Genomic DNA, 23,145 nt, shown 5'->3' with positions numbered 1-23,145 from the left:
TTTGTGTTAGTTTACGAATCTTCCAGAGATTTCTGAAATTCACTTAAGTCTTTCATTGAAACTAGTATAATATTTAACTAGCCTTGTAAGTTTCACATAGCATTTCTGAATCACTTCAAGGGTAGAGTTTTGAAAAGAACTTTTACAAAGCTTAACAGAAAAGTTTTCCTGCATTTTTGTTTTTAGGTATTTCCATTAAAAACCAGACTTGGGAAAATATATTTTCCAGCAGTGGTGGAAGTTGAGCATTATGACAGCATAAGAACCAGAAGACAATTTAGGTTTTGTCCAAGAGGAGTGAAATGCAAAATAAATGGTGAAAAGGAGTCAGTTACCAGGTTTTACAGTCTGAGGTACTGATAACAAGGAATTTTATGATTTGATAGCTTCCCTTTGATGTAAAGGCCTACCATAACACATGGAACATTGTTTGGATCATTTCTCATGGTAGCCTATGTGCATGTGCCAATAAAGTGTAGTGTCCATAGAAGGAAGTTCTGTTACAGATTTTCCCCCAGCCCAGCCTTGTTTATGCAGGTCTCCAGCAACCTTTGAGGAGCTAGAGGAAAAAAAGAGCTCAAAACAGACAAAGGGATCACTGCAGATATTTCAACAGCTCTAATCTGTCAGCTGTACTAGAGACACATAACACATGAGATATCACAGAGAGCAAGAACCGACAGTCAATCATTCCAAGCTTCAGACACAGGTTTTAGGGACAATTCACTATTTGAAAGTTTTTGCAGTGTGCAGTCCTTCTTTGCCATATAGATCACACCAAGCAATTGTAAAGAGTAAATACAAGGATCTGCAACAGACCCTAAAATTTTATATAAACCAGCTTTCCAACCACAAAACCAAAGCTTGACAGCTTAACAAGTTACTATGACAGTATGAAATCTTATTTAATGTGAAATCTGGCTTGTCAAGTTAAGGACTCTGCCAGTGGGGTAAAATTGCATGCCAAAACAAGAATGTACACTGAAGAGTCTTCTAGATCTTTAAGACTGATAGGAAACTGAAAGCTATATTGATAAAAGACATTGTAATCAGCCAGCCATCATACTAACTCTTGAGAGTCACTGTATTGAAATGCCATTTATCTGAAGTATACAAAAACAGAAGTCAAGCTGGCAACTTGCCAGAAATCTGAAGACGTCACCTTATTCAGAGAAAACATTATATTGCCACAAGGTACTGAGGAATATACTCTGACCAAATGTGATCATACATGCTGGGACATGTTACCATGGGCTGCGTTTCAGCACTAAGAGGGCAGACATAGATTATTAACATTCACCCTGACTCTCATACTTGTGGCTTTCTAAGTTGATTTGCTACTTCTTTAAAAGGTATGGCCTTATCCAGAAGGGTTTTTCTGCCACACAAGAATTTAAAGTTGGATTCAACAAAAATTATGACAACAGTAACAATATCAACAAATCTGAAAAAGCTGTGCTATTCAACCTCTGCCATCTCAAATTTAACCAAGAATTTCCCCACATTTATATAAAGGAATCTCCTCCCCTTCAATTAGGATTGCAAGTTATGATGTTTATTTGACATTGGCTTTATGCTTGGAGTGGGAGGAGTACACATGGTTAGGCATTTTGTACTTTTCTGGTATCACAGATTGCTGTCACTCCAAAGGACTTGACCAGGTGATCGTTTTAGTCATATAAGCAGCACATTTGCTCCTGGGGCACAATTAGCTAGCTAACAACTGTCCATCAAAATGTAAGTTAGTCTTCCACACCTAAGAAGTTGACATGCTTCTTCTCAATTATGCCCAAAATTAAAGGGGCTCATTACATTTCACAAAAATGTTAGTTTTTATATTCAACAGATCCGTTTTTGGTATTCTGGTAAAAGCATAATTGGACTAGCAAGCGAGAGGAAAAAGATTTATATACATTCTTTATCAACCTACAGACCACTGTTGGATTTTTAAAGCCACTCTTCTGCTGTATTAGAAAAGCCCACATTTTTACGGCTGCCTTATGCTACAAAAATAAATATTACTGAAACTTGTGTGTATGACCCAATTGCCACCATTTATGAAAAAATTACAAGCTCAGAAGTTGGGAGGAAAGAAACTCCCTAGAATTAAAAGGCTTCAACTTCCAGAATCCTAAGAGAGACTTTCAGCTTATAAAAGTGCCAGTTAACTGTACTGCAAAGGGAAAGTTACAGACATCTAACATGTCTAACTAAAAGATTAGAGAAGTCCCTTCAGTTTTACTGTGGGCATTGCACAGGAATATAATCCATTCACCCTATTTGGGGGTCTTTCACTCAGCAGAGAAAAGAAACAAAAGGTGACTTAAGGCCACAAAGACCTTCAGGAGTACTCTGAGCAGATATGTACTTTAAAAAAAAGTAGTTAAAAAAGATTACTAGATTCCCATTTAAAATAAATACATAAATAAATCTTTCAATGACTAGTTTTCCTGAACACGTCAAGTGTACATTCTTCAAAAGTTCTCACTGCACACACAGAGGCAGCTTACTGGCCCAACAACTGTACAGCTTGAGAAGTTTTTCATACTAACCTACTATACGTATAGCAGATAGGGAATGGCCACCAGCAAGGTCCAGCACAGCACAGTTAAGAAGTTGAGCTCATCAGCAAGATGCTGACAAGAATTGATCACCCTCCCTTTACTAGAATACTTGGATTCCACAGTGATTGCTATGGTACGGACTAGGAACAGCACTCTACCTAGATTTTGCTCATGGGTTCTATTTTTGGGTAGCTAGTACCAAATCAAAATCTTAAAGCTCACCCATGTGGCTGCTGAAAAGTGAGAAGGAACTCTTCCTCAACCCAAGAGCATCTGACTGATGAGAGAGTAGCGTGGTCACCACTGTACCACCCAAAACTCAGTTTGTATTTTTGGGCCCTCTTACCACATGGCTCCAGCAACTAGTTCTGCTGCTGATAGGAGGTTGACATGGTTCTTGCTTTCATCACCTACTATGCAGTACCCTGTGAACAGCAGTGAAACTGACCACAGCTTTGTTAGCTTAGAGTCATAGAAGATTAGGGTTGTCATCTAGTCCAACTCCCTGCTCAAAGCAGGACCAACACCAACTAAAGTTTCACTCTGCCCTGCTTAGAAAAGCTAGCAGCAACAACAGTAAAACAAGGGCTTAATTTATGAGGAAGCTGGGAACTTACTCCCTTCTCCTGACATCTCACCTCGCCATGACAAGCATTCCTCCTTGCAAGCCTTGAGCAGCAGCATCTCACAGTACAATACAGTAATCAAAATTAGGATCCCAAATTTGGCTCTCATTTTAAAGTCAGCAGGATTTGAGAATGGCTGAAGTGATACTGTGGCTCAAAGATGAAATACAGTAGTAACGGCCCATACAGTTCTAGGAAGGAGCCTCATCTCAATGCTCTAAACACATCAAGATATAAAGTATGTTAAGGAGGGGTGGATTATATTTGTTACAAGCTTTTGTGCTTATTCCCATTACAGAGAACTTTAAGGCAACTATGTCAACTGAGAAAATACCTTATAAACCCTTTATCATTATACCTTCTTAAAGGACAATGACTGTTGATAAGATAAGGAAAATTAATGCAGTACTTGGGAAAGAGCTTGCACAAGTAGATATGTCTTGCACCATTCACTGAATGATCAAACTTGAGTGAGTTTGAGTAGTAGAGAGTTCCAGGGGAAAATAAGTAGATATTTTAGGCAAGTACATTCTTCAGAGACAAGGTAGGTGAGGTAATAACTTCCACTGGACCAACTTCTAAAGCTTGTATCTTCCATCAACAGAGCTACTCAGAACTCTTCTTTGGGGGAAGAAAGCAGCGTCTGAACTAAATACAAGTTGGGACAGATTGATAAGCAGAAGAGGTAAAGTGCATTGGAAAGCAATTGGGAGTCAGATTGTTATGCATAAAGGTTTTGAAGTGGGCAATTAAGGGTAGCAGATAGTGCAGATGTATTACAAGTTGTTGTAATGAACTATGCATAAGATTAGTGTCCTTGTTAAGTCCATAGTTTTTGGTGTCTAGCAGAGTTTCGAACTGAAGTTCCCAGGCTTGCTTTCTGAAGGTGTTGTGCAGGTTTCCCTTGAGGAGGGGTACTGAAAAAATCAGATATGGAGTTATCACATTATTTGCCCACAGGTGATATGGTGTTTTTGTCTTATATTTCTGTGCAAGTTCCTTCAAGAGCATAATGGTGGTCTGATTTCACCCATATAGTTATGGGGCATTTGATACAACATGTGGTATACTTCATCCAGTGTGATAAGCATGTGATACTCCACCCACACCACACCTTTCAAGATTCATGGTTTCTACACATGCTGATCACAACATGTAGTATAGCTCATCCAGATCATCAAATGCCCCAACAAGAACTATGTGGATGACATGAGACAATCACTACACTCTCCTCCGATCCACACAAAACCTGATCCACGATTAGTGGTGGTTTCAACCTGTGCTAGTTGGGCTGTCCAAGGGTACACATCAAACACCCGAAAGGTTTTCACTTGGGCTGGTACCCAACCACTTTGCAATGAGGATCAGAGGATAAGCCACCCAAATGCTCACAGCCCTCCAATGCCTTCCTACCACCCCTCCCAGCCCCCCATGTGCCCAGCAGGACAGACAAGTTCTTCCACAATTCACTAGTAAAGAATCAGAGTGACTCAGCTTACTACAGCAATAAGAGCAGTTGTGACATGCCCATAGAAGTCCTAACATGCTGATGAGCAGTGCAGCACCAGGACACAGTAACTCACATTTGGCTGCTCACATCTGGACAGGCTAGGCTAACCTCAATGATAATCACCTATGTTAACTTGGCAGGGAAGATGTACCCTGAGAAATCCATCACTTTACTCAGCAAGAAAGAATGTTTTCACTATGTCAATCAGTTACTGTATGTATCTAGTCATTTTTCACACTTGAAAGACGTGTGTCAGAGTTCAGGCAACGGATATTAAACTTGATCCCAGTCAATTATAGAAAAGTTCTCCAAAAGACATTTTAACTAATCAAGAGTGCCTTATCTTCTAAAGAAGGAAAAATTCAGTAAGAGTCCCTGGTCTTAAGTAATGCATGTGGAAAGCTGCCTTTCCTCACCACCACTCCAAAAAAGTCACAGTAGTTTTCATCTTTCTGTTGCCCAGATATGACCTACTTGGCCTATTCTACAAATTAGGCTAACCAGCTGAAGTGATCATATACCAAAGTGAAGAGTCATTCACAGGGCAGAAAAACGTCTGATTTGTGGATCATAAATTTCATGTTAGACTGTGTATGACTTAATTTTTAAACTATGAAGCTGAAAGCATTATGGCAACTGAATGACAAGACATTAGAAGTCACGGTTGATGCAAATGATGTTTTGGAATTTCCTCATTAGCAGTCTTCATAAAAGTCTTAAATATGAAAGTTTCAGAACATTATGAAGAATGGACTTCTAGAATACTGCATTGGTTTAGCTAGCCATCAACAGGGACAAAATGGTTTTTATTCAGCTGTAATGTTTAAAACAAGACTGTCTAGAATGTAACAGGCAAGGAAAGCCATTCTCCTTGAATGTTTCATTGCAAAACTCAGTGAGTGACCCAATAGGACAATCAGACTGCACTCCTTCACCTAAAGTAACTAAAAAAGCAAGGTGTAGTGCACCTAGGATTTTGTGTCTACTTTAAGATAAACAGGCTCAGCCCAAGACATTTTGTTACAAGCCAATTTTATCAGCATATTTGAAGTTAGAGCCCTGCAAATATGCAGACCATGTCTGCAGATCGGATGCAGATACAAGTTTTGTATCTGCACAGGGCTCTATTTAGATTATTTAAGATATAGTTCCTGCGTTACAAGGGGCACTACCTTCATAACAGATTTGGCCCTTAGGTCACCCCTTAAATTATTATCGTCATCTGTATTAGCACTTATCCATACTCTCACACAAAGTATAAAATTTTATTTCAAGTGGTACAGCATACCCACTTTAGTCAACTTATAAATCTTGCACGGAATCATTACACTTCCTAAAGAGAATGACAAGTATATCATAAGGAACTCGTATAGCAGGTAAAGTTTCAGTTGGTAATCAGAGCCACTTCTGAAGTGGCTCTAATATTGTGGAATTCAGGTGGGCTATAAACACAAGAATAAAATTCTAGGCAAGAATCCAATAGTTTAGCAGTGAGCACAAACTTCAGTCTCCACAGAAAAGTCAGTATTCAGTACTGAAACGTTTTTACTAATCTATAAATCCAGTAAATGGAAATGCACTGTCAGTTACTGTGTGACACTTCAGTTGCATACAGTATTCCAATCTAAAGGCATGTGGCAGTTCAGTTGTGTATTTTACCACTGAGGAGGGTGAACTGAAAATGCCTTTGAAGTGCTTTGAAATACTTCAAAACAAGAAAAGGAGTACTTGTGGCACCTTAGAGACTAACATTTATTTGAGCTTAAGCTTTAGTGAGCTACAGCTCACTTCATCAGATGCATGCATTCAATGAAGTGAGCTATGCTCAAATAAATGTTAGTCTAAGGTGCCACAAGCACTCCTTCTCTTTTTGCGGATACAGACTAACACAGCTGCTACTCTGAAATCTGTCATTCAAAACAAGAGACACTCTACAAAAGTAGTCTTAAAATGGCTCAGGAAAGGTAAGATTTTATTTGAATGTTAGGAATTTTTCAAGGTGCGAGACAAGCATTTCCATTGGGTTTCAAAGGCAGTAGTTAAACAACATCACACCTCCAATGTGGATGTTAGCATTTTATCTGAGCCAAAAAATGTGAGGCCATTACAGGAATGCAAGTTCTATAAGATTCTGCATAAGGAAACAGTGAGGAGCAAAATTATTGAACTAGTTTCTGGTGGAATATGTTCATCTTGTCCTCCCATCAAAGCCACATAACTAGAGTTTATGAAGTACTCTGCTAGTGCCTCAAAAAACTCAGTTAGGGAAGAAACTGGAGGTATGCTTCAAAGCTAATTTAGACTACAAGACAGTTACTGCTTAAACATTTATGGCAAGAGAAAACTCACTGCATAAGCCACATGGATGACAATTTAATTACATTACTGGGAAATTTTACTCATTCTTTCCAATATAGTAGAACAAGCTTAATATTTGGTCTAGTAACTCTCACCACAACCCCAAACAGCTACTCTCCAACAAAAGTTTAGGTTTACTTTAGAGAAAAATAATTTGTAGAAAGCAGTTTGTTAACTCAACTGGCATAGTAGTAACTCAATTAAATGTTTCTTTAATTAGCTATTGAACAAGCTTTGGCATCCTTCCCTTATTTTAAGATTATAAATTCCATTTAGTCAATATGATTTCAGCAGTCAACATGTAGCCCCACACTTACATTTCAGCCACAAACTTGCCTAAATACATGGTCTTGCAATTTTGTGCTACAGAGCATTATAACTAGTTAAAAATATCAGTTTCCAGCCTCTTTTGCATTGAGTGTGTTGAATGTTGGTAAGTATCCTGGGGAACACAGCAAGTACCTTTTGCTAGTGTCCCAAATGAAGAATGTGAAAAACACTTAGGTAGTGTACATACTGTAGAGCACTGATCTCCATCCTGTTTATGCACAAGATCACTTTTTGAATTTAAGTGCAACCCAGGATCTATCCTGCTCCTTCCCCAAGGCCCTGCCCCACTCATGCCATCCTCCGCCCCTCTATCACTCGCTCTCCCCCACGTTCACCAGACTGAGGTAGGGGGTTGGGGTGCAGGCTCTGGGCTGGGGCAGAGGAGTTTGGAGCATGAGAAGGTGCTCAGGGCTGACCCTGGGGCAGGAGATTGGGGTGCAAAACTCTAGGAGAGTGTTCGGGTGCCGGAGGGTGCTCTGGGCTGGGGCAGTGTTGGGGGTACAGGGTGCAGGCTCCAGGAGAACAGCTCAGGGCTGGTGGCTGGGATGCAGGCTCCCGCCAGGCAGCACTTACCTCAGTCAGCAGTGCAGCGGGGTTAAGATGGGTTCCCTGCCTACCCTGGCCTAGAAGCGGCCACCATGCCCCTGTGGCAGGGGAATGTGGCACTGCCCCCACAGCTCCCATTGGATGCAGTTCCCCGCTCCCAGCCAATGGAAGCTGCGGGGGCCATGCTTGCAGGCAGGAGCAGCATGGAGACCACTCCCCCTTCCCCCTCACAGGGGCTGCAGGGGCATGCTGACCACTTCCAGGAGCAGTGCATGGCCAGGGTAGGCAGGGAGCCTGCCTTAGCCCTGCTGGACTTTTTGCAGCCAGAGATCACATTTGACTGTCAGAGGCTCCAGGATCGACCAGCTGATTGCAATCTAACAGTTGGTGACCACTGTTGTAGAGCAACCAGGATACACATTTATATCCTATTTGCACTCCAGTTTAACAATGCAGTTTGAAGTTCTCCCTAGTCAGTGTAGTTAAGTTTACAATAGATAGGACCTATCTTCAGTGACCAGTGAAGATGGATTAGAACTGATTTTTTTCTACCAAAAACACGTTTAAAACTGTTGATAAATGTTACATGCCAGCGCCTTAAAGGAGAACTTCAGTGATTAATACTACATACAGTGTTATTTATTAACTAAAAACACAAACTGAATCTCGCTAGAGCACAGGAATACTGTACTCAATGAATGACACTTCTCCCTGCACTTTGGTTTACTGATGGGCATTCACTAGAGTACAATGTTTTGATTAATTTTTCCTCCTCAGTAACAGCAGTTATAAAAATCTCTGCTCTACTCCCTTCAGTACAGTCCATCCAAATAGCTAAACATGGCCAACTCAGTATCTCATTTCTATCCAACTCCAGCTATTAAATACAATTTTAAAGTAAACACTGATCAGAAGAATGGACAGGAATAAATCTCTCTAGGGAGAAGCACAGGGGAGACTCAAGACTGGAGTTGTAGGGCAACAGGATGAGGGTCAGAAATTTAGACAGCCATGTTTATAGGGATATGAAGTGAAGGACAATACTGAATCTAGATGCAGGAGTGGGATGGAAAGTACATTTCTGCACAGCCATCCAAGACTGCTTCCTGTTTACAAGGCAATTACCTCATCCGGGCTAATTTTGCCTTCATTTTATTCAATCCAAAGTATAGTTACCTTGGAAACAGGAAGCCTCCTGAAGTTACTTATATGTATCAAGAATGAATTGTCATACAAGTCTCTTTAGAAATACCTGTATTTCACTACCAGCTTAACAATCTGACAGCTGCTTTCCATCATAGAGTCCTTGAAGTTGAGCTCAGAAAGCATCTGCATTATCCGATCACATGACAAAACTGGAGACTTCTAAACTTTAAGTTTTATGTTCCAGGCACTAAGTCTATATTTGGCTGTCACAGTGTCAACTTTTATCTGTTCATTATATTTAAGGCCCTTGTACATCACGTCTCACTCTTTTTGCAGTTGTATGCACTGAACAAAATCTTTTGCAATTTGTTAAAGTTAGCTGGCAGTCACCTTTCAGTTTCAAGACCTTGGAAGGGAAGGCTATTACACAAGCAATGAATGCCCATTTCAAGGGAGCTATTTTTAAAGAACAGTTTACACTAAGTTACTACAATTACATTAAGTTTTCTAGTTTTGAACTAAGCAAATGTTAGGACTAAGCAGCTGCTCATCACTCAAGTTAACTGGATGATAGAATTTAGAAATGTTTTTTCCTTTCAACTGAATAGCACAGCCACTTCTGGTATGCTGAAATAATTTGTAATTAAAGACCATGTCCTCACAGTACTTACTGTATGAATATGTAACTCCATTTTTATATATTTATTTTTCATCAGCCAAAGTAACAGAATAACCCTGTCTTGTAAATGTTGGGCTTTTCAAGACCTCCTCTTACTCGGCTTTTCAAGAACCCATGTCAGGTCAGGCCTACCACGGGCTCTTTACGTTAACCAACAGCCTAGAGGTTGGAAACGATCCGTGAGGGCCAGGTATTCAAAGACCTGATCCAACTCATTTCAAACCCAGTAACTCATGGGGATCCAAAAGGAGCCCAAGGGGATGTGGTAGCCTAAGTCCATCCTCCCTCACCCACCAGGGAAGAGGCAGGTTTTCCTAGGCTCCCTCCTAGCAAGCTCATTAACGCTGGTGTCTCAAAGAACCGTAGCCCCAGGAGAAAGGTAAGTTTCTGCCCCCCGCCCGTCCTGGAAAACTGGGGAGCTGGAGTCCAGCCACTCCCCGCCGAGAGCCCCAGCAGCCAGGCAGACTGGTCCAGCACGGACCGCCCAGCCCTACACACGGTCGAGCCCCGCAAACGGCTGGGCCTCGGAGCCTCCACTCGGGCTCCCCCTACCGGGAGCTTCCGGCCGGGCTCACGGGCCCCACCGCCGCAAGCCCGCCCGCCGCTCCGGGCGGGCGCCGGGCTGTCCTGCCCCCGACGTGCGGGGTGCCCCCTCTACGGACCCGGGCTCCCGCCTCCCCCAGACTGCGGGTCACGTCCCAGCCTAGCCCCCGAGCGCCTCACGACCGCCCCAGCACCGCTCCGAGCCCCCCACAAGACTCGGGCTACCCCACGCTCCCATCCTTCCGGTCCGTTCCTGCTCGCCTGGGCCCGGGCCCCACATACTCTAAGCCCAGGGCTGAGCCCGGCCCCAGGCCTCCGTACCCGCGGCCTGCTCCCAGGCGTCCAGCCCAGGGCCCCGTCGCGGCTCTCACCTCAGACGGCAGGGCTGGGGATCGTGGGGCCGCAGCAGGCGCCTCGCTCAGCCTCTGGCGCTTTTATCCTCTCTCAGCTTTTCGCCTCCGCTGGTTTCAATACAAAATGGCGGACGGGGTCGCGCGCTCACGTCGCGGCCTTTCCCCTCCCCAGTCCCCTCGCGGCACGCCAGGCGCAGGGCGGGGCCGCGGCCCTCCTCCCCGCGCACGCGGATTCCAGCCAATCACAATCCAGGCAGGCGGCACGGGCGCCTGCGCTCGTGGGATCCGCCCAATCAGCGACTGGGGTTCATTGGGGGAAGAAATGGGAGCGCTGAGTTTCTGCCCCAAAGCAAGGGCCTGCCACTGATTGGTTAATGGGATGGAGGCCTTCCTCCCTCCCCTCTGCAAATCAAAGGTCAGGGCGCCTGCGCGTAAGGGATGCGGCCAATCGGCGTTCAGTGAAGGCCGCTGGGCGCACAGGGTCCGGCCAACGGCAGGGGAGCGCGGCTGGGCAAGGAGGAAGGGGAAGTGAAGGAGGCCGCAAAGGGCGAGAGCGGAGACATTGGGGAAGAGGAGGGGCTGCCCAGCCCCAACTGGAGGGACAACACTTCCTGCGCGGTACCCCCGTCAGGTGCTACCCAATGGTGCAGTCCTTGAGGCGCTGCTTCATGGTGTAAGCAGTGCGCCCAATGGTACAGTCCACCTACCTCTTGCACTCCAACCCGGGTAGACTTCTCCCCCCATGAGCACCGACACAATGGTACAGTCCAGTCCACCCCACCCCCTCCCTTTTCCGCCCCCACACATGCGCGCTCTCCCCCGCCACCCTGTTCCGTAGTGGTATGGCTCAGTTTGAGCTGTAGCTCACGAAAGCTTATGCTCTAATAAATTGGTTAGTCTCTAAGGTGCCACAAGTCCTCCTTTTCTTTTTGCGAATACAGACTAACACGGCTGCTACTCTGAAACCTATCTTTCCTCTTCACCGCCTCCCCCTGAGGTATTATGCGATGGTACAGTCCACCTGGCTCCAGCTCCCCCCCCCCCCGCCGTGTCACATGACGGCCCAGCTCACTTGCTCTGCACATGGCAAAGGACCTGGCGAGCCAGGGCAGGTGCCAGCTCGGATCAGACAGTCGGTGCCTGCTCTGCACCACCGCAGATCAGGAGTCACTCCTGAAGTCAATGGGAATGTGCCACCGTCAAACCAGTGTGAGACCAGAACTGCCCACAGCCAAGCAGGCAGCGGCACCTCCTTCCGCCTGGCCTGCCCCACGCATGGCTTGGGCTGGAAGCTGGCGCCTCGCGGAAACATGGCTACTCCCTAGCCACCTCTGGCTCCAGAACCAGGGCACAGGGCGGCCCCATGTCCCGGGGAGAGACCGGCGCCTGTGCAGGGCCGTGTCACATTTCTCCGTTAGAGTTACGGAAATGCCAGCCAGGAAAACGAAAAATAGTCCAACACGAGAGGAATGGTTCAAAAATACAGGAGGTTGTGGTTATGGAAAAATTAATGCACCAATTACATACCAAGCAAAATAGAGGACAGATTTGTTGCTATTTATTCACGGCTCACACAAAGTATATTCATGTCTAAAAAACCCAGTACATATGTCAATCCTTGAGGGGGCCATTTAGGGATCTGGGGCAAAAATTGGGGATTAGTCCTGCTTTGAGCAGTGGGTTGGACTAGATGACCTCCTGAGGTCCTTTCGAACCCTGATATTCTGTGATCTATGATCCTGCATCTTGTGCACTGAGCCTGCTGTAATTTTGAGATGCTCAGTTTTCTGAACTTTTTGATATTATGAACTCCTCAAGTCCCAATTTGCTCATAAAATAGTTTGCACAGCTGAAGTACAGCAGTATAAATTAAGATAGCCATAGCCAAGGAGCCGGGCAGCTTAAATGCCCACCTCCCCTGAACAGTTGCCTACCCTTACACTCCCCATTTTCAAATGCCTGGAGAAAAAAAGCTGAGTTTTGCAACTCAAATACAATATGTATTTGGAATCAGCAATACAATGAAGTGACAGAAACAGGTGGGAGCATGCAGTGCATTGCAGTTTGAATTTCAGGCCTTTGTTGGGTGCATTGAGGTGCATTGAGGTTGGCAGAATCATTGAATTGAAGGACGTACGCATGCTGAGATGGGTGTTATGATTGTAGCTGGCTAACACTTGGAGAATGGTATTGTGTTGGGTGTGAATGTTACCTTATTATTTCCTTGCTCTTTACCACGGGCATTATGAAGAAATATGTTTGAGCAGTCCTGAGTCTTAATGAAGAGGTTTTTTTTGCTGGGGGGAGTGGCGGATTCCTTACCATTTTTTTTTAAATTAATATATGTAATCATGGGGCTAAGGACCCAGGGCTGGAGACTAGTTAACTGTCTGGAGAAAGGGGTTAGCTGGGGAGCAGCAGAGTTAAATAATTCCATCTCCTGCGTTTAAAACTGCATGACCAGTTGACCAAGTTTTAACTGACAATCCAGCTTCCAAAGCATGGAGCTCAAAGCTTTTATGTGAAGCAGAAGGAACTTGGCTTCCTGAAATGCTTTGAGCACCAGTTGGAGAAAGCTTGGGCATCAGTCAAAGCTTTCCCTGCCATGGGTGTAACATTTTAAACAGAAGAGTTGTGGCTGTTTCACAGGCTTCCCAGTTTCCCTAGCCAACTCTGATCAAAGACCCTCAGCCAGCCTCTGTTCCTTGCTTCATGTCCTAAGCAGGCACCTTCTGCCTGTTGTCCCTTCTGCTGCCACACCTATGTTGCCCTGTTTTCTTCTTGTAAACCATACACCTTTGTCTACGCTGAGCAAGTTTTCCAAAAGACTTGGAATCTGTAAACCTGTTTGAATGTTTATGAAAATGTCCCCAGTTTACAGAAGGCCTAAAGGCCTTAATTTCTACACATGTGAAGTTTTATATTTGCAAACAGTTGTGTAAATAAAAATACATCCATATAAAAATACACACATCTAAAACACGTGTGTCAGAACCAGCCCAATTGCTCTATTGTGCCCACCCACTGTACTGAACACAGCTGAGGGTCTCTCTCTTTATCATCTCTCTCTTTATGAGCAGCACTCATCCTTGGACGTCTTCAGCCCAGTTCTTATTCTTCTCATTAGGCACTGTGGCTTATGCTTCACATTTCCAACTTCATGCTGTCTGTGTTAGGACTCGATTGTCTTTGTACAGCACCACTCCATATTCAGCAAATTTATCACTGTTGTCTCAATAAGTTTTTTGCTTGGAGGTGCCTGAGCGTTTTCTTTTGGCCATCAATATAGAATCACTTTTTTCAAGCTGTTGCAAGGGTGGATCTATTTATTGCATTTCTCATTTGAGCTTGTCAAGTTTTGCGTTAGAAATGAGTAGTACTTGGGTCAGATTTACATAAGGGTTCTTCACCAGCTCCTTGCATTGGTGACAGCATCCTTACTCCACATCCTGTTGCAGACCAGCCAACGAGGGGGCTGCTGCTTGCACACCCTTAACCTGCCCCTTCCTGCCTCTGATTTGACTAACTTTTGACAACCTTGCAGTCCTTCTGAAAAGACTGCTTGTGGGCTGTGGCTGGTGGACCTGATCACCAGCCTGGGACAATCAATCAGCCACACCAGTTCCATTCCTAGCCCTTAGTTCAGGGCTCTGTTTATTCTTTAACACAAAACAAAAGCAATAGTCTTGTTTTTGTCTGAGATTGTGGAGCCCTCTGGCTTCCAGTACTTAAAAGTAGGTCTCAGAGCCCAGGTCAGCTGACTCAGGCTCATGAGACTATAAAATTGCACCGTAGCTGTTCAGGTTTGGGCAAGAGCCCTGGAGTCTCAGAGGCCAGGCTCCAGCCTGAGTCCGACTGTCTACATTGCCATTTTATACCCGGGAAGCCCAAGTCGGCTGACCCAGACCGGCCAGGGCTGTGCCATGGGTCTTTTATTGCTGCATAGACATATCCTAGGTCTGGACCTCCCCAGCTGTGGAGGGGGATAGGCAGTCTGCAGGCCTGCCCACCCTATCACAGGTTGCTGCTGCAGCCAGAGGCGATAGTACTCAGCAATCCCAGGCTCCCCCATGTAGCTGGAGCTGCCCCTCGTTTATATCCTCCAGATGGAAATCAGCCTGAATCATTAGCTGCTGTCCAAGTAGGGGGGCTGATTCCCCTGCACCTGCCTGCTGAGATTTCCTCCAGAACAGGACCACCTGCTCTCTGGCCCTCAGAGAGGCAGACCACCCTGTTACAAGTTCCCAATCCCCAAACCATGCCCCTGCTCCACCCCCTTGAAGCACGAATGCCCATGTTCGTTCAGAAAACTTGGGCACAACCACCCATCAGCTTTGAGAATCTCCATGGCTCTCAACTCACCCTTGAGCCTCAGCCAGTAGCCCAAAGCTTCTGAAAAGCATTGATTAGGCCTTATTGATTAGGTCCAATGTACATTTACTGTTAACATGAACTCCTTTAACTGAGGGATGATGTCTCCGAACAGGAAGAGAGGGTTAGTCCCTACTGGATAGCCACTAAGTAACGTGATCCCCCTTTAATCAGAGACTAAGCATAAACACATAACGATCTGTTGACCGAATAGGTTTATTCATATCTATACACGCCTTAAATCAATTTTACTGTTTTACAAAATGATTGAAAAGAATAATACAAAGCAGAGCAGATACTCCAGCTTCAATTCTCTTCAACAGCTTTTCCTGCTGTATTTACTCACAGGCAGGAAGGAGCCAGGCAGGTCAGATACAGGCAGTGTTGGAAAGAAAGCACTCAAATATCTTTGAGCCTGGCCTGGCTTGTACTGTGAAACCATGTGACCAGCACCCTGTGCATTAGAGAGGCAAGAGCACGCTATTATATTGAGTGGTGGAAAGGAGGATTTCAAAAGCACATTCAGAAACTGCTACTATTTAACAAAGGGCACTAACAGTTCTTGTCCAGACAGAAGCGTTCTGCAGTTTGGGGCTGGTTTTGCTGCTCCAGCACTTTTGTTGACAAATTTAATAGCTGCACAGATTGTTCAATCTGTACTTGCTGCCTTGGGTGGCCTCCCAGAAGCCTGGCTGGCCACATGGGCACAGATGTTTATTGCTCTTCCCTGTATGTCATACAGGGGGAGAGGAGGTGTTATCCTGACAGATCCATTGGCACATGGTGACCGCTTCAAAAGATGCCCCAAGAATGAGCATCTTTCAGCACATGAGGGTCTATCATAGGGTCCTCAAACCGTTAGAGCTGGGCAAGCTCAAACTTGTTTTATTCCTATACTCAGACATGTAGATCTGAGGAGTCCCCACTCTTACGCTGTGTGGTCTATGCTGAGTTTTTCAACTGTCTGGTTTTTAATTGGAATCTGAAACTGATTCAGATGATCTAAGAGTCCCTTGAGTCTACCAGTCTGTTCCGGGGGAAAAGTTCACCTCTATGAAGCAGGACCATGGGAGTTCCCCTAGAAGTAATTGTAGGATTTGGTGGTAACTCAGTAGGAATCCAATACCAATGGACTACTTAGCACTGTGACTGACTCATCTTTCTGTGATAAAGTTGCCAATACATTCCATTGGGCCTCTTGCTGTCAATGCCACAAAACAGGCACAAATCACAATGAATCAATAAGAGGAGGGAGCTCAAACGATGGCTCTTTTTTATTATTACATGCATTGTACAGCCCCAGGCACGTTGGACCTTTGTAAATGAATGATACTACTACTGTAGTGCAGTGTTTCCCAAACTTTTGAAAGCTGAGTCCCCCTCTCTGGAATACGAAACCAACCACCTGTCTCCTGTGTGCATCACTTCCATGTGTTAAAGGCCTACATACATAGTTAATGGCCCCCTTCCTGGTTGATCTTTAGCACGTACCCCTGATTTTGGGAAATTCCAATGGCGAACTGCAGCTACACTATAACACTTGCAACTTGACCGCTTATGGTGGAGACACTCTAAGCCAACGGGAGAGAGCTCCACGAGCAGCGGTGGCTATGTCAGTGGGAGAAGATCTCCCGCCCACACAGTGCTGTCTACAGCAGCGCTTAGGTCAGCGTAACTTACGTTGCTCAGGGATGTGGATTATTCACACCCCCGAGCGACAAATTATACCGAAGTAACCTGCCGTCGAGCCAAGGTCTAGATCTTCATAAGAGGATCCTTCCCCTGGCACACGGTGTGCCAGACAATCACACTGCACTAGTGTGAATGATGTCACTGCTCCTGTTATTGGAGGCAGCTTTTGTCATAGATACTGCAGCCGGCTGCAGTAGCTTTGAGGTTTGTGATTCATTTGTGTATCATTGTGGGGCGGGTGTTGTACGCACTGCATGGGGGAAGGGTTAGTGCAGCTCCTCCAGGAATTAAAAGAAGTATGTGGGTAGGAGGCTGGGAGGTGTGGTTCGGGCTAGTTGCTGAAATAATAAACAACTTTGAAGAGGAACCACACCCTGGGAAGGCTTGCGTGTGCTGGTTCAAACTGGGTCCTCCAGAGATCAACAGACAAAGAAAGGGCTTTTGGTATATAAAGGCTGCGTTTAAAATGGCACAGGACCTTCTGTTTGATTCAGCAAACAGACAGGATCCTCTGTCCAAGGGGCAGCCCCAAATCTTGTGGAAGGGTTGGAAAGACTTTGTCCCATGAGGGCTCCATAAGACTGATGGGTGATCGCTGGTGAGCTTTTAGCATGAGTATAGGAACTTGTGTTGTTTTTTAAATGTTTTCTCTGTAATGCTTTTACCCGAAGAATAGAATATGTTTTGCTTTGTGAAGGCTGGTTAGTGGCTGGCATACACTGTTGTAATAACCCCTGGAGAAAGGTAAATCACAGGTGCTGGATCCTGATCTGACCTGCTGGGGAAATCACAGTGAGGTACAGAGGCACTGCAAGCGTAAACTCCCAGTCTTGGAGGGAGCGAGACATGGGTCTCCGCCCAAGATAGGTGAAGGCTAGGAAGTCTCAAACCTTTAAGTGAGTGCCTTCAAGGAAGACCAGGAGGGAAGGGCAAAAATGCAGTCAATCCTGAAACTGTGACATAGCTGGTAGCAGAAGTGGAATCTATGGCCAGTGAAGTACCAACAACAGCGAAAGCAAGTGCTTCGGTAGGGCAAAGCACAGAGAAAAGTCTTGTAGCCTTTTGGGGAAAGGAAGGGTGAAGAGAGAGAGAGAGAGTAAAGTGAGTTATGAACAGCTAGAAAAAACATCAGCAGCTGAGACATGCAGAGAAAGGCAGCTCAACACTGAGGAGCAGACAAAGGCCCAGCTAGCCAACCTGCCGGACTCTGAGGACCAGGAAAGGAACAATGGTCCAGAATCGCAGGGAACACCCAGCCCACTGGCAGAGAGACCAGCAGGTAGGGGAAATCTGGGTGACACCTCCCTAAAGGGAGGAGGTTGACAGAAGCAGCAACCATGCTCCATCCAGACCGAGTGCACCCCTGCAGAGAGAGCGTGGACAGATCTACCAGTAGAGCAGGAGAGGGACAGACTGCATCTTGAAGCCCAGCTGCTTGCAGACAAGGAGCAAGAGCGAGCACCCCAGGAGAAGCAGTGCAGTTTGAGGAGAGAGAGAGAAGGACAAGAGGCAAGAGAGGGAGCATCAACATCAGCTCCATATGGAGGGAAAGTGACAGCAAAAACCTGACCCGGGAGGTGGAGCCAGACCCCAAGTACCTGGCCCAGCGGATGGCATAGACTCCAAGTTATTGCCTCCCTTCAGGCAAGGGGATGACAGGGATGTGTTTCCAAATGCTTTTGACATGGGATGTGACTGGCACAAGGTGGGGCAGGAGAACGAGGGAATCTGACTCCACTGCTGTCGGGAAAGGCCTTAGACATTTTCACCCGTCTGGCCAGAGAGGACAATGCAGATTATGGGCAGTGCAAACAAGCATGGTTGCAAAAGTGGAAATTGACCCCTGATGCGTACAGGAGGAGGTTCTGAGGAGTTCAGAAAACGGCGGATCCGGCCCATGTTGAGGTGTCAACTCAAATTAGGGGTTAGGTAAGAAAATGGGGAAATGGGTGGGGTATCCACAGTTGATGAGGCCTATGAATTAATGGGTTTGGAACAATTCTACAAACTCTGCCCCCAACCTAAAATAATTGTCAATAGACAAGGATGCTAGAGACATGACCATAACTGGGAAATGGGCTAACCAACAGGCCGGTAGTTGGACCAGGTTTGATAAATTCAAGGGACAGTGGCACAAAACTGACCCCCCCCCAACCAGGACCTCCCGAGAAGGGAATGGGCCAAGTCCAGATTGGTGCAGGGAGGAAACCCTACCCGGGGTCCAAACAAGGAACCCAGGGATCTGAAATGCTTTTATTGCAATGAGAAAGGCCAGAAGGTGATCCACTGCTTGGTGCTGGGGAGGCCAAGTACTAGTGGTAGCCCACAGCAGGTCCAGGTGACAGTGACCCCACCAATGGTAGAACCGGATCCAGTCCCAATGACCCAATCAGTAAACCTGACCATTTCAGACCCAGGAGAGGAATCGACAAAACTCATTTCCCAGTGGCTGTGGATGGAAAAAGGCCCAGGAGTGGAGGGCCCAAGGAACTCTGGGGGTTGTGAATTATACCTGATCGACTCTTGACCATTTAGGGACTTTCCATCATGGTCAGACCCATCTATAATGGGGTGGCACCAAGGGACCTAAGGATGTTGTGGTGTGCTACCTTCCAGATGCCAGGAGAAGTCTCGCTGGGGAATGACGGACTCCTGGTCCCAAGCCACTTGGCTGCAAGCAGCAGCCCTTGGCTCTCACCCCAGGCTGCAAAGGGCCAGGCTGGGAGGCGGCTCTGATTGCATGGCTAGGGCTGAACACAGTCCAGCTGATGAACTGACCTGGGGAGGGGCGGGGAGCAGGTCCCAGGCTGAGCTCAGCCCCCCAGCTCCTGCTATGGAATTCAGACGGGAACAATTGACTAACCCTTCCCTAGAAAAACCTAGGGATGCAGCTGACTCCCCAGACAGCCCCTGGATAGGAAACCAGAGGGTTTCTCTGGGATCGGGCTACTCTAGAGAGAGGGACTCCCTGGGAACGCTGAGCCATGGGGAATACAGAGACAATTGGTGGTACCAAAAAGTACTGACTTCGGCTACTCAGCCTGGTCCATGTTATACTCTTCTCAGGAGCCATGAGAATACTAAACAGCTTACTCCAGAATTTCTACTGGCCTGGGGTGTGTGAGGCAGTGCCAAAATACTGTAAGGCCTGTGACCTGTGCCAGAGGGTGAGGTAGGTCCAGGCTGCCCCAAGCCCGCTAATCATCACAGAGGAACCTCTTCAGAAGGTGCTCTGGACGTCGTGGGGCCCCTTAGCAAAGTTACCTGGATGGGAGGAAAAACGTCTATTTGGTTGGTAGTAGCTTATGCCACCTGCTACCCAGAAGCAACAGCACTGTCCTCTGTAGGGGCAGACATGGTGGTTGATGTCTTGCTAGCGATATTCAGCCGAGTGGGGTTGCCCTGCGTGGTTTTGGCTGACCGGTGGGGGTGGGGCACAGACTTTATGTCTGCCCTAGGGGCTATGGGAGAAATGTGGCGTTCAACACTTCAGGGTGTCTCCCTCCCACCCCCAAGCTAATGGGCTAATTGAGAGATTTCATGGAACCTTAAAACAATATTGAATCATAGAATCTCAGGGTTGGAAGGGACCTCAGGAGGTCATCTAGTCCAAGCCCCTGCTCAAAGCAGGACCAATCCCCAACTAAAACTTTTGTGGACCAGCTCCCCAGGGATGGGTTAAATGTTTACCTCACCTGCTGTTTGCCCATAAGGGGACTCCCAGGAACCCACAGCATTGTCCCCTTTGAACTGCTCTGCAAGGGGATGGTATGGGGGTTGGTTGGACTTAATGAGGGTGCAGTGGGAAGGTACAGCCTCTCCCAAGGGGGACTCAGCGGTGGAGTATATGTTGGCCTTCCAGGAAAAACTCCCTGAGCTCCTGGCTATTCCAGCCCCAGGCTGGCACACTCTACCTTCCCTCTCCTGTATTATTGCCTGGCTTTTCTCTTCTCCCACAGTCAGTTTTTTCTGTCTTCTCTGCAGGGGCAGTGGAACTGGGGAATGGGGGCTAGTGCCCCCAGAAAGGAAATACTGGGGGCGGGGAGTTCTGATCTATGTTTCTACTCCCATAGGTCGTTCTGCTACACATTCTAGGAACTAATGTTCCCTATGAACTGCGTGCACAAGTTGGGGGCAGAGGCAAGAGCAGGACACAGAGGGGCTAGAGCAGTGCCTGGAATTGGGCCAGGGAGTAAGTAGGACTTGGGGTGATCAGGCCAGATCTGGGAGCAGCTATACCTCGTGGACAGCAAGAGAGACATGAACTGTCAGGACCCCTCTTCCCCAGCCTGGAGCCAGCTGCCCATGTCCCCCACCAAGTCTCAGTAGCTCCCCTCACTCCCTATGCAGAGCACGCACCCTGCTCTACTTCCCGTCCCTCTGCCCCCCACCCCTTCAAAGCAAAGTCCCTGCCACCTCTCCTTGTCTGACCTGCTTGGATTATATGTAAATCTACAATCAGAATGTGTAAGCACAGATGGTGTCAGGGAGTATTGCCTAGAGGTTACACCAGGGAATGGATTAGGATGCCAGAGGCCCGGGTTTGCTACCCAATTACCATGTGCCCTTGGGCAGTCACTTAGGGACAGCTGTCAGGCGTATTGAGCACCCACCACTTATGCTCACAGAAGTGGCTTAATACTTCTGAAAATCAGGCCAGTGAGGCGTCTGGGTGTCTGTCTCCCCAGCTGGAGAACAGAACATAGCACAGTACTGCTTCCCGGCACCCTAAGGGGATGTGAAGCCTCACATATTAATGCTTAGGGCGTGCTATAGGCAGGAAGAGTGTTATTAGACGCAGGTCTTAATTCCTGGGATGAAAGGTAAATTGAGACTGGATGGACGGAAAAATATGCTAACAACTGAGCTCCATTTGCCTGTGGAATGGCTTCCAAGGGAAGTGATAAAGCCCCATTGCCAGACTGACTCGGAAGGAAGATGGACCGGTCACTATGTGACTATATTGCAGGGAGGAATTCTGCAATGGCCCCCAGGGGGGGAAAGAGAGTTTCCAATGTGGTCAGTTACACTCCACCCCTTCCCACAACCTGCTCCGCATTCTCTGTGGCAGGAACACGTGGCTGTGGTTCCTGCAGGGTGGGTGCCCTGTTCTGAATACAAGGAAACAGATGGCCTCAGCAAGGGGCATGCATGCCAGCCTCTTCCAATGGCTTTGCATAGCATCTTTCACACAAAGGTGCATGGCCCCCTCTGCTTGGCTGGGCCCAATGCCTCTGACATCGGATTTCAGAGTAGCAGCCGTGTTAGTCTGTATTCGCAAAAAGAAAAGGAGTACTTGTGGCACCTTAGAGACTAACCAATTTATTTGAGCATAAGCTTTCGTGAGCTACAGCTCACTTCAGTATGCATCCGATGAAGTGAGCTGTAACTCACGAAAGCTTATGCTCAAATAAATTGGTTAGTCTCTAAGGTGCCACAAGTCCTCCTTTTCTTTCTGACATCAGAATGACCCTGCTGCTTGCGGGAGTTCAGAAGCGGAGCTGAATGCTGCTGTTCAGGCCACGGCAACCACACACTGGCATCTTGGTTTCGTTCTGTTGCTGGCACGTTGCATCAGAAAGTTAGTGGCAAAGAAAACAGGCTGATGGCACTCAAGGGAAGCCGTGTGGCAAGCCAGTGGGTTTTAGATGCACCAATCAGAGCAGCTGCTTACTCTAGGCTTTAAATCTATAGGCTAATGGCATTATTGAAGACAAGTACTTGTTTTCTCACTGTAAAGCTTTGTCCCTAAGTGCAGGAGTCTCTGGCCCACTCCCTGGGCAATAGGTAAGTTACAAGAAAAAGCCCCTAGTCCCAGAAGGGTGTGTTGGCTTAAGATACTGCGTCCCCCACCTTTAGAATCATTTAAAGGCTGTTGGCCCTTTTCCACCCCGTCCAGCTGCAGCTTGAATAGCTGTTGCATTGTTGAAGCTGATGAGACCAGTGATACCAGGCCGCTGTCCCTTAGGACTAGCGATGCATTTTAAAAAGCTGCACACTGGCACTGAAAGGGGAAGTGGCAGCTTGTAGGGAGTTGTGCGAACCTATCCGCACCGCTTCCCTGGGACTGCCACAACAACCAGAGAGGAAGCAAGCAGCAGGAGGTAGCTGAGTTTTCGAGCGTGGCTAAGGGATTTAGAAGCACAAATTCTGTTGACTTTCAAGGGGACTTATGTTCCTAAGTCACTCTTGAAAATCCCATCCTGTCTGGGTGTATAATGCAGCTGGGGCTTCAGCCAGGATGCCTCCTAAATGGTCTCCCAGCCAGCACCACTGCTGCTTGGAGAAAACGGACACGAGGTGAGATAAGGGGTGCGGAAGATAGGAATTAGAGCAGAGGAGCACGTGGGAGGGAACTGAGGATTGCCTTTTACTGTCACCAGCAGGGGGTCAGGTCCAGAGAGAAGAATCATGTGTTACTGCTTCC

General features: G+C 46.7%; 1 protein-coding gene across 6 annotated transcripts in view; it reads right to left on the bottom strand.

Moving 5' to 3' along the window:
- Positions 1 to 10,810, bottom strand: part of CNOT1 (CCR4-NOT transcription complex subunit 1) — a 91,048-nt gene extending 80,238 nt beyond the window's left edge. For 4 of the 6 annotated variants that reach the window (XM_084644570.1, XM_084644572.1, XM_084644571.1 and 1 more), the window contains exon 1: positions 10,674 to 10,810. The gene's annotated coding sequence lies outside the window, so the exon portion shown is untranslated. The remainder of the gene's footprint in view (positions 1 to 10,673) is intronic. The other 2 variants (XM_084644573.1, XM_084644574.1) reach the window with 1 other exon arrangement.
- Positions 10,811 to 23,145: the final 12,335 nt, after the last annotated feature.

This window comes from Lepidochelys olivacea (assembly GCF_965140295.1).
Source record: "Lepidochelys olivacea isolate rLepOli2 genome assembly, chromosome: 12".
Lineage (NCBI taxonomy): Eukaryota > Metazoa > Chordata > Testudines > Cheloniidae > Lepidochelys > Lepidochelys olivacea.
Note: the sequence above shows the minus strand (reverse complement) of the source record. Positions and strands in the feature narration are given on the sequence as shown.